Source organism: Dromiciops gliroides, chromosome 1, assembly GCF_019393635.1.
Source record: "Dromiciops gliroides isolate mDroGli1 chromosome 1, mDroGli1.pri, whole genome shotgun sequence".
NCBI lineage: Eukaryota > Metazoa > Chordata > Mammalia > Microbiotheria > Microbiotheriidae > Dromiciops > Dromiciops gliroides.
In genome coordinates this window covers 448,544,961-448,563,286 of record NC_057861.1, presented here as the reverse complement: position 1 = coordinate 448,563,286, position 18,326 = coordinate 448,544,961, and positions in this window count along the sequence as shown.

Genomic DNA, 18,326 nt, shown 5'->3' with positions numbered 1-18,326 from the left:
AGGAAACTTAGTTGACATCTAGCCCAACTGTCTCATATTAGAGATGAGGAAACTGAAATCCAAAGATTCAAAGTGATTTTCCTGAAATCACATATCAAGATATAAAGCAAGAAATAAATCCAAGCTGATATCACTTAAATCCTGAAGTTTTATGATACTTGTAAAGTCTAGAATGAAAAAGTAGACTTCTGAGAGACAAAGCACAGTCTGCCTAGTTCTCAGGTCCCCCATCACCCACAAGATGGTTAAGTATTGAGTGAGATCAAGGCTATTGGTCTGAACTGGGATAACTTCAGAGTTAATCTGATCTTTTGAGAATCTTTTGGAATGAGGGTAGTATATACACAAGCTTGACCCTTCCAGACTACTATGTTTGTCACATAGCTCAAGTCCTTGGCTCCTCCATGAGGTTGGTGACCACTACCTTTTCCTCATTTGAGCTCATAGAAATCATTCTGATTTTGCTTGTGCTGTATTGTTATTTAATCCTTTCATCACATTTTTAATTTGCTTCTTACATACTTATGCTTCATCACCTCCAGGAACTTGAGGGAATCATACTTCTCTGTATTTCTCCACAACAACTAGCTAAGCTTGTACACAAAGTAAGGAAGGATATAAAATTAGACTAGTGAGGAAGGGCATGTGTGCACATGTACACAGACATGCGCACACACACACACACACACACACACTCCGCCATCACCACTATCATCATAATGGTATGGTGTACTTTGAAATAGTAGATATGTATTTTATATATCATCTACACTGTTCAGTTTTGCCCAACTCAGGCAATTTACTTTGGATTGTTACCTAACACAATGCCCTACAGAAGCAGGTACTCAATATATGTTTGATAACTGAACTCCCTGCATGCTATCAATTAATTTAAAAGTGCAAACAAGCCCCTGTGGGTGGTGTGATAGAAATCAGCATCTTATTGAAGAGTAAAGAATGCTAGATGTGGTATCACAGGTCTTTGAGTATAAACCCAATTTTGCTACTTAACAACCTGTGTGACCTTGGGCAAGTCCAGTTAACAGCTTTTTTGGCTTCCATTTCCTCATTCATTAAATGAGGGGACATAATCTCTAAAGTCCCTTCCAACTCCAAATACTAGGATAACAATGCCTGGTTTAAACAACATGAGGCTCTGTTTACATGACTAGAGAAAAACTGAATCTGGGTACAAAATATTTGGTCAGCTGGGTTCACCATGGACTACCTTAAAACCATGTGAGCAACAAACAATGCTTCCAGGTTCTAGCGACATGGCTCCACCATGTGGATGACTGTGGTGTGCCATGCTGAATAAATTTTTTTTTCCTAGCCCAGTTTGCTGTTGGCATGTAGACTATGCCTGAGGATGTTTTTCTGGAAGAAGGAATAAATAATATTAATGCTTTCACTGGTGGTATCTTTGAATAAAAGGAAGAGTCAGCTAGTATACTGATATTTGGGAAAGGTCTGGAATATAACATTTCATTAAAAATATATGCTTTTTGCTTTATATGTTAAATGGAAATTTGTATAATGAAGTTTCTTTTTAATTTATTTTTGGATAGAATATGTATTAAATTGGTATTTAATAGATTTTACAAAGTGTCAATAATATCTCATATAGCAAAAAGATGGTCTTTATATTATGATTTTGTAAGTTATTGGCTTGAACTATTTTAGAATAAAAGAATAGCATTGAAATGTGAACTGTATACTATTCACATGAGTATAGGATTATTAGAAAACAGCTTCACAAAACTCTGATTCTTTGGAAAATAATGGAAAATTAATGTGGAGAATTTAAACCAAGAAGCTAATTTTTTATTACATCAGAAGTTACTAATCCTAATTTACTACTCAAAAGTTCTACTTGAACATTCAAGAAGATCTAATTCTTAATGGCAAAATAAAACATTATCTTTATCTATAAACTTTTATATTTTATTGACTATTGCAATTAATTTATATCTTATGGTGAATTCTGAAAAGAAAATTATAAGACTAGTAAAATTAACAGCACATTTCAAATTTTTAGTCTTAGGACAATTTGTTCAATGAGCAATTCCTTCAGTTCATAATTTAGTTGGACTTTTTATCTTTAAGCCTGTCTCAAGTTTATATTTCATCTCTCTAGCTTGATTAAATGTAAACTGCATGATTTGCATTTTGCTTTATTAATGTAGTTTTCTTAATTTAATAGAACTTTAAAACAAATGTTCTTTTTGTAGTACACAATATCTGAATTTCAATATTTGTGAAAAATTAAATTAGTTATGAAAATGTCAGTGTTCTGCTTCAGGTAATGATGTTCCACTGACAACAAAACGTCCTGAGGTGAATAAGAAATATGTATTCAACAAATTCATTCAACAAATATTTACTGCATGATCACTGTATGCCAGGCACTTTACTAAGTGCTGTGGGGAATATAAAGAAGCATAAGACATGCTCTCTGATTTCTAGAAGTTTATAATCAAGGTGAGGGGAGAGTACATACACACGAAAGGTTTTTTTAAAAAAATAACAGAATCATGATATACATATATATACCTGATATACATATATGTACCTATACATATATGTGTGTATATATATTATATATATATGGGCCAAATGAGTGGTTGAGACAGTGAATGTTCATCAAAGTTCAGAAGAGATATCATTGGGGGTGGGCTGGAGTATTCATACAAAGCTGTATAGAGAAAAGCTCTTGAAGTTAGGCTTTAAAGAATAAGAAGGGTTTGAACAGCCTGAGAAGAGGAAAGAGAACATTGTTGGAAGGAAAAGTGATGTGATCAAAAGTAGAGGGAGGTTTATGTGAAATAAGGTTAGAATATTCCATGGAAAACAAGTAGTTGAAAACAATTGATGAGAATATTTCACAAACTCATAGCATCTCTTAGTTGAAGACATCTAGTTCAACCTATAACTAACCCTCTACAACATACCTGACAAGCAATCAACTAGTCTTTGTTTGAAGACCTTCAGTGACTACCCTCTAAGGTTACCTATTCCATTTTTAGACAACCCTAGTTGTTGAGAAGTGTTTTGTTGTATCAAGCCAATATCTTCCTCTCTGCAATTTCCATTCATTGCTACCAGTTGTTTGCTCTGAGCTCAAATAAAAATCCAATCCCTCTTCTACAGGATAGAAGAAGAATAAAATATCTCCCCTTCTTCTCAAGGCTAGACATTCCCAATTCTATCATATAGCATGATCTCAAAGCCTTTCATTACCCTAATCACTCTCCTCTGGATACCCTTCAGTTTATCAAGGTCCTTCCTAAAACATGGTACCTAGAAGTAAATAAAGTATTTTAGGTGTGGCTATCACTTCCCTCACCTGGATACCAGAGGTCTTGTAATGTAGTCAAAAATCATGTTTATCTTTTTTCTTCTCCTTTTTCCTGTACTTGGGAATTTGATTTTTGAGCCCAAAACAAGAACTTAAATTTATCTGTTAAATTCATATCATTAGAGTTGGCCCATTCTTTTAATCTGCCAAGATTTGAAGGTGATCTTAATTCTCTTGTCAAACATTTTAACTAGTTCTGCCAGCTTTGTGTCATTCACAAATTTAATAAGCATGCCATTTATGTCTTCACCTAAATCATTATTCAATACATTGGACAGAATAGGACCAAAGAGAAATCCTCTAGACAATCTACTTAGAGTCATTAGAGCCATTGAACCAGAGGGCAGATGAGTGTTCTTTCACAGTCTCCACACTTATCTTGGGGACTTCATGTCCCTAGCAAACATTTTAATGCCATCCTCCATCGAAAAACCATTTTCCTTAAAGGAGCTAACAGAAGCCAGACAAAAGTTTAAGTTTTGTCTTCTCTTCATACTATCCACCCATCCTATGCCTTCTTTGATTTTCCTCTTGTCCCCAACATGGCTTCTTTTAGAGTCCTTTTTATTGTCCTTAGCATTTGTCATCAGCCTGAGCTTTAGCATGCCTAACATTTTCCTATTTTAAAAAAACAGATATATCTTGGTTGAACACAAACATTTCCCCAAAACAGCCCAATAGAGAGGAGGAAAATGTCCTTGAAATTTGAAAGTATAGTGCCACTTTTTAAAAATGTAAGCTCCTCAGTGAATTGTACTTTATTATGGTCATCCTCTAAAATGACAACAAAATCAAGAAAACTGTTATGCTATGGTTTATCACTATGTAATTAGAGAAAACTGTTCCAAATAGTAGTGAGACTATTTCACTGTCAGCCAGAAAAAATCCAATTTATTAAAAATAAGTTTTTACAAATATGTTAGATTTCTATCCTATTGATGATCTACATATATTTTCTCCATTTGATTCAAAAAATATTATTAAGCATTCACTGTATATATAGGAAATATTAGGGACTGAGGCTAGGGAAGATGTTGATTTCCCTTAAATTAGCTCTAGAGACATTTTAATCGCTCTGTATTTTCTCATATGTGATCACAGGTTCTTAATACAGTTTGGATATACTTCAGATAATGCTAACTGCTTTTGCCTTCAAAGTGATTACCATCTAAGAAAACAACACAAAGCAAGAATAGAAGAGGAAGACAGCTTCATTTATTTAATCATATATACCACTTATGGTGGATAAAGGCTATCAATTCCCAGGCTGTTCTCTTCTTTCATACGTTTTTAAGATCTCCTATGCATAATTAATAGCCTTGGAACTAAAATCAGATTGAATCCAATGAGATCATATTGTGGATAGAAAAAAATGTAATACATACCATCTCTCCTTTCTATTCCCTTTTTGCTTTTAACAGTAATCTATTTTTGAAAAAAAATCAGTGTATCTGTTCCAGAGAAATCCCCCCTGTATTCCCACAGACTACAGCTGTGAGAAGCAGAAGGCAGCATGACTAGTGGGAATATAGTTAAAACTAATAAAGATGGGTGGAACCAATGCAAATTTGGCATGCCAAATAGGATTTGGCCAGGGTCGAGGGATGGGACTAATCATTTTTGAAAACTTTGCAGAGCTGTGCTAATGAAATGTTCAAAAGTCAGAATTATATGTCAGTAGCCTGGAGGTACAGTTTTATGTCAGGTTTTAAGGAGCAGGGAATTCTACTATTTGTGTTTTATTTAACTTTTTAAAATTTGTTTAACTTTCAGAAAATATTTGAAAAGTGTCTATGTACTAAATTCAGAGTTAGGGGACAAGGAATTGAATCCTGGCTTTGTCACTGACAACATGTGTGACCTTGGACAAGTCTTTTCACTTTTTTTGATCCTCCATTTTCTCATCTGTAGAATAATGGGATTGGACTAGACAGCATTTGAAGTGCCTTCCAGCTTTAGATCTAATATCCTTTCAGCTCAAAGTCTATGATTCTATTTTGAGGCCATGTTGATATACCTGAAAGTATAAAACAAAGTTACTAGCTCACTTTATAAGCACAACTGTCCTTTAGCACAATTTTCACAATTGCCCATACTGATAATGTTATACTATACCACCCTGATCTACCACTAATGAGAACAGGGAAAAGTAGGAGCTACTTTTCATTAACCTAAAACTTAGGATGATAGGATCATTGATTTGGAGGAGAAGGGGCCCTTGATGTCATCAAGTCCAGCCCCTTCAGTTTACAGATGAGGTATTCAAGACAATAGAAATTAAGTGATTTGCACACACCTAGTAAACAAATATCTAAAAGAGGATTTAATCCAAAGCTATACTGGAGTCACCTCAAACAGACTGGCTAGAGCCAATTGTTAATAGTGTGAGTGTTTATACCTCAGAAATTAGCAAAACCTACAAACTAGGAGTTGATTTATTGTTTTGTCTATACCTAGGATAGACTCTAGACTTAAGAAAGTGATGAAAAAGATGTTAGTAATGCAAATTAAACCTGAAAATGTGTCATGTGTCCTTTTCCCCTCCAGGAGACCCAGTTGCTTAACAGCACACCCTGATTTAAGCACACCCTGGTCTCCCTGACCTCAAGTCTAGCACTCTATCCATGATGCCATACTACTATGTTGGGGAAGTTAGAGATAAGGAGGGTGGGCTGAAAGTGATGTACTGTATCAATGGAGTACAAATAATAAAAAAGACTACAAAAATGAAAGCACTATTGGTAGCTATCATTGCTTCCCCATTGTGAATTTGTGGGGAATAAACCATGGAGAAGGGGACATAGAAGTCCATCAGGTTAGATTCTGAGATCTACTAGGAACTCTCAGGCTTATAGTTGGGACCTTTGGCTCAGAGAAAACCTACAGCCAATACATTCAGTTTGCTTATGAACAGGAACAAAACATTTCAGCTTCATTGTAAATTACTCCCTTTTCCTCTACAATATAGACACATTGGATTTCTCTTTCTTCCTCACTGAAATGGCACTCCTCACCTCACCTTATAAAATTCTCCATTGCCTTTAAGATGCAGCTAAAGCACTCCCTTCTATGAAGTCTTTCCTAATTCCTCCACTTCCCAGTTCTCTCCTTTCTAAATTAGTTTATATTGAATGGCTTTGCATTATATTTACATTTCTTCCATATATACTTATATTTGAATTTGTTTTCTTTCATTTGAATGTAAGCTTTTAGTGGGTAGAGACTGTTTAATTCTTTGTATTTTTATCCCAAGGACCCTGCACAATTCCTGGCATAATAAATGTCTGTTGATTAATGGATTTACCAACATACAAGATTGTACACTACACGATGACTACCATAGTGACTCATGAAAACAGATGAAAATGCTGGGAAAACAGAGGAAATTTGGCAGAAATTAGTTTTAGACCAGTGTCTAACTCTATATGTAGCAAAATGAGATCTAGATAGATTCTTGCCCTGAATATGAGATAACATCATAGAAAACATTCAGGAAGGGAAGAAGGTACTTTTTACAAGGATGGCTGGAGTGTAGCAAGAAATATATTGATTGTAGAAGGCAAAATTTGGATTACATAATGTTTAAAAGTGTTTGCAAAAGAAAATCAATGTAGATAAATTAGGATAGAAGACCATCTTGGAGATTAATAATACCCTCCTAGTTCTGCAACGGACTTTCTGTATTTTGCCAATATGAGGGAAGGGGAGAGAAGGGAACATGTATTTATCATTGCCCATTGTGTGCCAGACACTTGCTAAGCACTTTACAAATGTCATTTCCTTTTATCCTCACAACTCTGTGAGATATGTGCTATTCTCTCCCCATTTTACATTATTTATGATTAATTAACATTTTTATTTAAAGTGTTGAGTTCCAATTCTATCCTTTACCTCTTTTCCTTCCTCCCTTCCCCCTTCCTGAGCCAGTAAATAATCAGATATAGGTTATACATGTAAAATCCTGTAAAACATTTACATATTTCTCATTTTGTATAAGAAGACTCAAATAAAAGAAAAAAATAAAGTGAAAACCAGCATGCTTCAGTTTGTGTTCAAACAATATCAGTTCTTTCTTTGGGAGGTGGATAGTATACCTTATCATTAGTCCTTTGGAATTGTCTTGGATCATTGTATTGCTGAGAATACTTAAGTCATTCACAATTCATCAAACAATATTGCCTCTGTGCACAATGTTCCTTGGGTTCTGCTCACTTCACTACCCATCAGTTCATATAAGTCTTTCCAGAATTTTCTGAAATCATCCTGATTGTCATTTCTTATAGCACAATATTTCATTACAATCACTCACAGCTTGTATAGCCATTCCCCAATTGATGGACATCCTTTTGATTTCCAGTTCTTAGCTATCACAAAAAGAGCTGCTATGAATATTTTTGTACAAACAGGTCCTTCTCTCTTTTTTTGAATGTCTTTGGGATATAAATCTAGCAGTGGTATTGCTGGATCAAAGGGTATGCACAGTTTTATAACCCTTCAGGCGTAGATCCAAATTGCCCTCCAGAATGGTTGAATCAGTTCACAACTCCACCAATAGTGGATTGGTGTCCCAGTTCTCCCACATCCAACACTTTCTCTTTTTTTTGGTCATATTAGCCACTTTGATAGGTGTGAGGTGATACCTTGTTTTAATTTGCATTTCTCTGATCAATAATGATTTATAAAATTTTTTCATATGATTATAGATCATTTTGATTTCTTTGTCTCAAAACTGACTGTTCATATCCTTTGACCATTTCTCAATTGGGGAATGGCTTGTGTTTTCATAAATTTGACTCAGTTCTCTATATAATTGAGATTTGAGAAATGAGGCATTTATCTGAGATACCTGTTACATGAATTCTTTCCCAGTTTTCTGCTTTCCTTATAATCTTGGTTGCATTGGTTTTGTTTGTGCAAAAGCTTAATTTTACATAATCAAAATTATCTATTTTATATTTTGTAATGCTCTCAATCTCTTCTGTGGTCTTAAAGTTTTCCTCTGTCCATAAATCTGACTATTCTATGCTGTCTTAATTTGCTTATGCCACCACCCTTTATGTGTAAATCATGTACCCATTTTGACCTTATTTTAGTATATGGTGTGAGAAGTTGATCTGTACCTAGTTTCTGCCACACTATTTCCCCGTTTTCCCAGCAGTTTTTGTCAAATAATGAGTTTTTGTTCCAAAAGCTTGGGTCTTTGGGTTAATCATATACTAGATTACTATAATCATTTATTATACTGCAATTCATACCTATTCTATTCCACTGATTCACCATTATGTTTCTTAGTCAATACCAGAATTTTAAAAAATAATAATGGCTTTATAATACAGTTTGAGATCCAGTACTGCTAGATCACCTTCTGTCATATTTTTTCATTGATTTCCATGATATTCTTGAGCTTTTGTTCTTACAGATGAATGTTATTTTTTCTAGATCTACAAAACATTTGTGATAGTTTGATTGGTATGACATGAAATAAATAGATTAATTTTAGTATCATTTTTATTATATTGGCTCAGTTTATCCATGATCAATAAATATTTTCCCAATTGCTTAGAACTGACTTTATGTGAAAAGTGTTTTATAGTTGTGTTCATAACTCCTTGATTTGTTTTTGCAGGTAGACTCCCAAGTACTTTATATTGTTTAGAGTTATTTTAAATTGAATTTCTCTTTCTATCTGTTGCTGCTGAACTTTTTTAGTAATATATAGAAATGCTGATGATTTATGTGGATGTATTTTGTATCCTGCATCTTTGCTAAAGTTGTTAGTAATTTCAAGTATTTTTTTAGTTGATTATCTAGGATTTTCTAAGTATAACATCATATTGTCTGCAGAGTAATAATTTTCTCTCTTCATTGCCTATCTAATTACTTTAATTTATTCTTCTTCTCTTATTGCTATAGCTATTATTTCTAGTACAATATTAAGTAGAGGTGATAACGGCATCCTTACTTTAGCCCTGATTGTACTGAGAAGGCTTCTAGCTCATCCCCATTACAGATAATGCTTGCTGATGGTTTTAGGTAAATAGTATCATTTTAAGGTAAGTTTCATTTATTTCTATACTCTCCAGTATTTTTTACTTTTTTTTTTTTTTTGGTGAGGCAATTGGGGTTGTGACTTGCCTAGGGTCACACAGCTAGTAAGTGTGTAAAGTGTCTGAGGCCGGATTTGAACTCAGGCCCTCCTGAATCCAGGGCCAGTGCTCTATCCACTGTGCCACCTAGCTGCCCCATCTCCAATATTTTTAATGGCAATGGGTGCTGTATTTTGTCAAAGGCATTTTCTGCATCTATTGAAAAAAATCATATGATTTCTGTTGGTTTTGTTATTGATATGGTCAATTAAGCTGATAGTTTTCCTAATATTGAACATCCCTACATTCCTGGTATAAATCCCACCTAGTCATAGTGTATGATCCTTGTGATATATTTCTGTCATCTCTTTGTTAGTATTTTATTTTTAAATTTTGCATCAATATTCATTAGGGAAATTGGTCTATAATTTTCTTTCTCTGCTTTGGCTCTTCCTGGTTTGGGTATCTGCACCACATTTATCTCATAAAAAGAATTTGGTAGAACTCCATCTTCACCTATTTTCCCAAATAATTTATATACTATTGGGATTAATTGTTCTTTAAATGTTTGGTAGAATTCAGTGGTGAATCCATCTGGTCCTGGGAATTTTTTCTTTGGCAGTTCATTGATGGTTTGTTCAATTTCTTTTTTTTTTTTTAAGATTGGGTTTGTTAAGCATTTTATTTCTTCTGTTAATCTGGGTAATTTATTTTTTGAAAGTATTTATCTATCTCATTTGATTATCAAATTTATTGGCGAGGCAGCTAGGTGACGCAGTGGATAGAGCACCGGCCCTGGAGTCAGGAGTACCTGAGTTCAAATCCGGCCTTAGACACTTAACACTTACTAGCTGTGTGACCCTGGGCAAGTCACTTAACCCCAATTGCCTCACTAAAAAAAATAAAAATAAAAATAAATTATTGGCATATAATTGGGTAAAATAGCTCCTAACGATTATCTTAATTTCCTTTTCCTTGGTGGTGAGTTCACCTCTTTCATTTTTTATTTAATTTAGTTTTCTTCTTTCCTTGTTTAAATCAAATTAACCAATGGTTTATCTCTTTTATTGTTTATTTTTTTTCATAAAGCTAGCTTCTAATTTTATTATTTCAATGGTTTTCTTACTTTCAATTTTATTAATTTCTCCTTTGATTTTCAGGATTTCCAATTTGATATTTAATTGGGGATTTTTAATTTGTCATTTTCTAGGGTTTTTTTAGGTGAATGCCCAATTCGTTGTTCTGCTTTTTCTTCTATTTTATAGCTATAAAAGTGTTATTTAAAATATTATGGGACTAGGTATTTCTGGCTAAATTATTGGGGAACTAGGCTGAGGTTTAGCTAAATTATTGCTACTTATAAATGCATATTGCACCAGTTTTTAGCATTAGGCATTTATTACTATTAAATCATATTAAACGTTAGTAAAGACTTGACCTCATGGCATATAACCCAAACTGAAAAATCCCTAGCACCATATTCCTAAGAGAGAGAGAGAGAGAGAGAGAGAGAGAGAGAGAGAGAGAGAGGACATGACCTTTAAGCCCTACATTACCTAATGAGGAGAGAGGTCACCAACTGACTGTTGGTTCACACACAAAAAAAGAGTTCCAACATGGTGCTGTACTCCTTTGTTACAAAGGAGTGTTCTCTTGCAGGTGTTGAAGAGTGTTATTGGTAATTGCCAGCAATATTTTAAAAAATAATATAAATAAAACATTTTAAAATATGTACATATAAAAATATTTACATATACCTTCTACAAATTGAATAAATGTCTCATGCACATTATTTTTCAAATGTTTATAGCAGCAGCTGGAATTAATAAAATACAAATCCATTTAAAACTATTACTGAATGTTAAAGCTAAAAGTGGTAAAACTATGGATAAGTCTATATTGTTGACATGTAACAAAAAGTATCTTTTTTGCTTGTTTGTTGTTTGCTAATCTGATTCTGTCCCATTAAAGGCAATGGGTTTGGAATAATATTTTGCCCCTTTATGTCTACGTTCATTTGACCATTTGGTTTGATTGACAGTTATTAAGTTGTAATAAAAACATTTACATGCAGCTGAACATGACATTTTCTTCAATATTTTAATTGATCTATTATTTTACAGGTACTCCCTCCAGTGGTTCAGAAAGCAACCCATCCAAGTCTTCTCATGTACTCTTAGCTATATCTTCCCATAAATCCTACAAAGGGGTTCCATCAAATATGTTTGGGGTCTTCTGCTAGATTTCTTAACATTGCTAGGATATTAATGCTAGAACATGAGGCTATCCATCTGATATCCATTAAACTCACTACATGACGAGAAAACTCCTTGAAAATTTTCCTTTTCAAAGATGGGAAATTTTTGAAACCACTTGAAGATCTATAGCCTTTTTGAGGATTTCTGTTCCAGAACTTTTGACTGCAGCCAATTCTTGAAAAAAAAAATGCAACATTTCTGGAGTTATAGTGCTACAGTGCTTAAAAGACACTAAGCTGCCATTTTGGTGTACTTTAGAATACTCAAGACAGCTACATTAAGATCCTCAATACCCTTCAATAGAACAGAGGAAAGATGTCCTTTTATGTCACAGATGTAAGGTCAGTTCCGAGAGAAATAATCAAAGGAGCAATGTCTACAGAACAGATGGATAATGCTTAACTGATCCAAGTGGCTACAAGATTGGTGAAGTACTGTGATTTCACATCTATCAGTGCATGAACAGCAAGGATAGTCATCAATTTACTAGAAATAATATTACTTACAGGAAAACAAAAGTGAACATTAAGGACAGAGTTGGAAGCCATGAATACAAGCCAGCTATGTACCTAGAACATTTCTTTAGGCTACACTAAAATCAAAAGATAGGTCACTTCTGGCTAAGATGGCAATGTGAAAGTTATAAAAAAGACTACTCTCGAGGCAGCTAGGTGGTGCAGTGGATAGAGCACCAGCCCTCCAGTCAGGAGTACCTGAGTTCAAATCCAGCCCCAGACACTTTTACTAGCTGTGTGACCCTGGACAAGTCACTTAACCCCAATTGCCTCACCAAAAAAAAAAAAAGAAAAGAAAAGACTACTCTCCCAAACATACAATAGCAAAAGAAAACTTAATAACAGAAGTTCTTTCATCCTTCCAGGAACTCCATAAAACATAGCCAGAATCTAGTGGAGGCAAGGAGGGAGTTTATACTAGGGAAGGTAACACAAGCTCTGATAAACTGATCTGAAACCAGCAAGTGCTGTAAAGAAGAAATATCAGGGAAGAGATGAATAAACAGAACAAAACACTGAATACAATGAAGAAATACTATGGAATAAAATAAAACCAACTGGCAATCCCAGACAAAAAGAGGAGCTCCATGACAAATACAAAAGGAACTATAGAGAAAAAAAAATGGCCTGGTCACAAGGACTGTAAGACGAAGAAATAAAATTATAGGTCTTAATATAGTTAGAATTGAAATAAGAGCTCAGAAGGAAAATTTTAGAAGAATGATACATAATTTAAAAGAAAAAGTGGAAACCCTTACCTAAATAATAGGCTCCCTGAAAAACTGAAAGGAATAATCAGAAATAAATTACTTCATGAGACAACAAAGATTATTAGAATACAACTAAAACACTAAAAAAGGAAAGGAAAGAAAAGGTAAAGTATCTACTATCAAAAACAACTGACCAGGAAAACCAAAGAAAAAATATTTTGAGAATCATCAAACTCCCTGAAAACTATGGTCAATCAAAAAACCTGAATGCCATATTTCAAGAAACCATAAAAGTTCCCAAATATATTAAAAGAAGAAGGCAAGGTAAAAATAGTATCTATACATCAGCTTCTGTAAGAAACCCCAACCTAAAAATACCCAGAGTACCATAAATTCCAAATCAAATAAAAAATATTCTACATAATCATAAAGGAAAACTTCAAATATCAAAGAACCACAATCGGGACCACACAAAACTTGTCAGCTACTATATTAAAGGAGAGAAAATACTGGAATACAATTTACCGAAAAGCAAAAGATAAAGTCCTACAACCAAAAATACCTTACCCTGCAAAAATGAGTATAATATCTTACAGGTAGAAAATGGATTTGTAATTGAATAGACTTCTAAATATAGCAAGTCTATATGAAGCTATAGAGGCTATTCCAGGGAGCATACACCCAGAGTTACCCTTGGGACTTTCAAGAAAATGAAGGCTTATCTCTTAAGCCTTTGGAGAAACAGCCATGTAGTGGCATAGCACTGAAAGGATGTAACACAATGGAATGACATGGTAAACCCTGATGGGCCCTTGGGTCTTTCTCCATCCAAGGACAGTAGCAGGAAAGCCAGATGTTACATATGTTAATAAAAACAGCTTTTCTCTGAATTACTACTCTATAATATGACTCCAGATGGAGAAGGATGGATCCTTCTCTACCGTAGTACTATGGTGATACTACTGTTGCTACCTTCTGCCACTACCCACTACGAGAGCTACATAGGAACTTTGCAATGCAAATAGGAGAAAAGAAATATAATTATATCTGAGCAACTGTCAGGATATAAATTATGATAAAGTACTTATATCCTAATGGGGGAAAAGAAATAAGTGCCCCTTCAGAATCCCACTATCTTCAAAGGACATAATGGGTGTTAAGAAACTTAAAAACACAAGAACTATATGTGATTTTTATTTTGGTTTGTTGCTTTTAAGAAAAGAAATAGATGGAGGGAAAAGGAATATATTGGGGAAGAAAAGTGGAAGAATGGGGGAGGAACTTACTAGTTCATATAATTGGAACACAAGAAGCACATATAATCGTGGAATATAGGGTAGGGGAGTGAGCAGTTTATGGTCTTCATTCTTATTTGGTTAGGTAGAATATAAATTTTGGCAGGTTGAATATAAATTTGGGTGTAGAAATACATTCAACTCAACAAGTAAACAAAGAAAGGGGAAATAAGTAATTTAAGAAGTAGGTTAGATATGGAAAGGGAATAATAAACAAAGTAAACCTCAGCTTCAGAGGATAGATTATAAAAAAGGGATTAAAAAGAGTCAAAGAATAGTGTCTTGATTTGGGGTTGATGAGGGGTAAGGAATAAGGGGAAATTTTTCACTTACAAATTACTAATTTTTCTCAGGTTTCTTCTCTTTATCTAGCTCTTTCTTCTTTGCAAAGAACAGATGGGGAAGAGAGAAAAAATTAAAAAGGATATGATGGAGGGAAACACATTTAATCATAATACTGTGAATGGGATGAACGTATCCTAAAACAAAGGAATGTTGGAGACTGTATTGGAAAGAAAAATCCATCAATGTGTTGTTTAAAAGAAGCAGACAAAACATAAAGAGTCATACAAAATCAAAATGATGGGTCAGAAGAGAAATCATTATGCTTCAGGTGAATTTTAAAAAGCAAGGGTACCGGGCAGCTAGGTGGCGCAGTGGATAAAACACTGGCCTTAGATTCAGGAGGATCTGAGTTCAAATCTAGCCTCAGACACTTGACACTAGCTGTGTGACCCTTGGCAAGTCACTTAACCCTCACTGCCCTGCAAAAAAACAAAAAACAAAAAAACAAGGGTAGCAATCGTGATCTCAGACAAAACAATTGTAAAATATATAATTAGGGAAAAGGAATAAGAAGAGAAATGACATTATGTTTAAAGGTATCAGAGCTAAGGAAATAATTTCAATACTTCATATATATGCACAAAATAGCAAGTTTCTAAGTACTTACAGGAAAAGTTAAAATTACAGGGAGAAATAGATACCAAAACAATAATAGTTAGATCCTGCAATGAATTCTTATGAGAGCTACAGAATTTAGCAAAAAGATAAGTAGGAAAAAAAGTTAAGCATTTGAATCAAATTTTAGAAACATATTATATTGATGATTTTCTGGCAATTATTGAATAAGAATTTTAAAAGTATATTTTCCAGCTATTTATGATATCTTTACAAAACTGACCATATGCTATGGCATGACATACTCAAACTTAGAAAAGCTAAAATATTAAATACATTTTCCTCACCTCAATGCAATAACATTATAATCAATAAAGGGTTATTTGAACAAAGGATTCAAATCTTAAAGAACTGGTGGGTCAAAAAATAAATCAGAGAAAGAGCAGATAACTTCATCAGAGAAAATGACAACAATGAGAAAACTTACCAAAGTATTTGACATACAGTCAAAGTAGTCCTTGCAGGAAAAATTTTATAACTAAACTCTTTTAATCCAAAAAGAGAAAAAATATATTAATGAATTGGGTTTCACAGCTGAAAAAAAACTAAAAGCAACAAATCAAAATCCCTAGCTAAACACAAAAATAAAATTCTAAAAATTAAAAAGCCCATTTTAAGGGCAGCTCGGTGATGCAGTAGATAGAGCACCGGCCCTGGATTCAAGAGGACCTGAGTTCAAATCCGACATCAGACACCTGACACTTACTAGCTGTGTGACCCTAGGCAAATCACTTAACCCCAATTGCCTCACCAAAAGCAAAAAAAACCAAAAAAACCACCCATTTTAAGACAAAAAAAACTCCACTGAATTGACAAATAAAACTTGGAGTTATTTAATCTCACCAAAAGGGAGGAAAACCAAATTGTCAATACCATAAGTGAAAAATGAGAATTCATAACAAATAAAGAGGAAAAAGAAGTTGTCAGAAATGGTTTTCCTCAATTAGAAGATAATAAAATTGACAACCAAATGAAATGGATAAATATTTTCCAAAAAATAAGATGCTGAGATTAATAAAACAAGAAATAAAAAAATCTCAGAAAAAGAAACTTCAGAGGTAAAAATAAGCCAAGGAATCGATTCTTTTACAAGTAGATTCTATCAAACATTCAAAGAACAATTAATTCAAATATTACATAAATTTTTCACAAAAGGAAGGAAAGAAGGGCTTGTACCAAATTCCATTAATGAGCTAAATATGAACCTTATATATAAACCAGGGAGTTAAAGCAATTTTTAAAACAACATAACACTATCTCAAGTGAATAGCAATATAACAACAATTATACAATGTAACAATGCTGCAACAACAAATTTAAAAGGTTATTTTATATATTACGAACTGCATTTATACAAGAAATTCAACATTGGCTCAATATATCTATATCTAGATCATATCTAGATCTATCTATATATCTATATATATTTTGCGGGGGAATGAGGGTTAAGTGACTTGTAAATGTCAAGTGGCTAAGGCCAAATTTGAATTCAGGTCCTCCTGAATCCAGGGCCAGTGCTTTATCCACTGCGCCACCTACCTGCCTAAAAACACAACATTACATCAATAGATCCAGAAAAAGGTATTGTGGGGAAAAAATGCACCTTTGCATTTAAAAAACACACAATACAAAGCATGGTAATAAATGTACTATTTCTTAACATGGTAAATGGTAGCCTTCTAAAACCAAGACCTTTTCCAATAAGATCAGGTATAAAACAAGGATGACATCCTTTCTGCTATTTTTATATAGTTTTAGAAATGTTAGCAATAACAATTGGACAAAGAAAATCAGGGGATAAGCATAAGCAAAGAGATAACAAAACTATTTCCTTTTGCAGATACTTTAGTTTATCTAGAGAAACTTAAAGTTTCAACTAAAAATTAATTCAAAGAATACCTTCAGTAAAGTAGCAGTATATAAAATAAATCTATAAAAATCACTAGCTTTTCTATATTTAGCCAAGAAAATCCAAGAGGAAAAGGTAGAGAAATTCCTTTCAAAATAACTACATTAGGGGGAGCTAGGTGGCACAGTGGATAAAACACCGGCCCTGGATTCCGGAGTACCTGATTGGGAAAGTTTTCTTGTAGGAAGTGGGATTTTTAGCTATACATACAAAAAACGATATAAATACAACTAGAAATCGACTTTAAAATAATAAGGAGCAAACTTAAAGAATTAGAAAGATAGTAATTGTTCATGATTAGGAAAGGCAAATATATTTGAGAATACCATCTGAAGTAATTTACAGATTCAGTGCCATATCAAACTAGAGTTACTCCACAAAACTAAATAACAACAACAACAACAACAACAACAACAACAATAATAATAATAATAAATGATATAATTTTCTGAAGGCACAAAATTTTAAAAATATCAAGAGAAAAAATGGGGGGGAAGGGTAAAGAAGGATTAGAATTACAACATCTAAAATTTTACTACAAAAACATAAAACCTCCTGATACTGAATTTAAAATAGAAAAATAAACATATTAGAACCAGAGCCAATAAAACATAGTAGCACAATATGTTTAATAAACTTAAGATTATCTCAGTCATGTATCCATTTTGACCTTATCTTGGTAAAATGTGTAAGATATTGGTCTATGACCAGTTTCTGCCAAGTTGCTTTCCAGTTTTCCCAATATTTTTTTACCAAATAATGAACTCCCAGAATCTTGTCTTTATACTTATCAAACACAAGGTTACTACATTATTTGCTGCTATAAATTCTATGTCTCTACACTGTTCTGCTGACCTTCCTTTCTATTTCTTAGCTAACACCATATAGTTTTGATAATTACTGCCTTATAATATAAAGATCTTGTACTGCTAAACCTCCTTCCTTTACATTTTTATTAGTTCCTTTGATATTCTTGACCTTTTGTACTTCCAAATAAATTTATTATTTTTTCTAAGTCAGCAAAATAATTTTTAGTAATTTGAGATGTCATTGAATATATAAAAGAAACTATATATTCTAAAATATTTATAACCACTCTCCTTGTGGTGACAAAGAACTGGAAATTGCAGGAATGCCCATAAATTGGGGAGTGGTTAAATAACTTGTGGTACATGATTGTGATGGAATACTACTATGCTAGAAAAAATGATGAGTTCAATGATCTTAGAAAAACA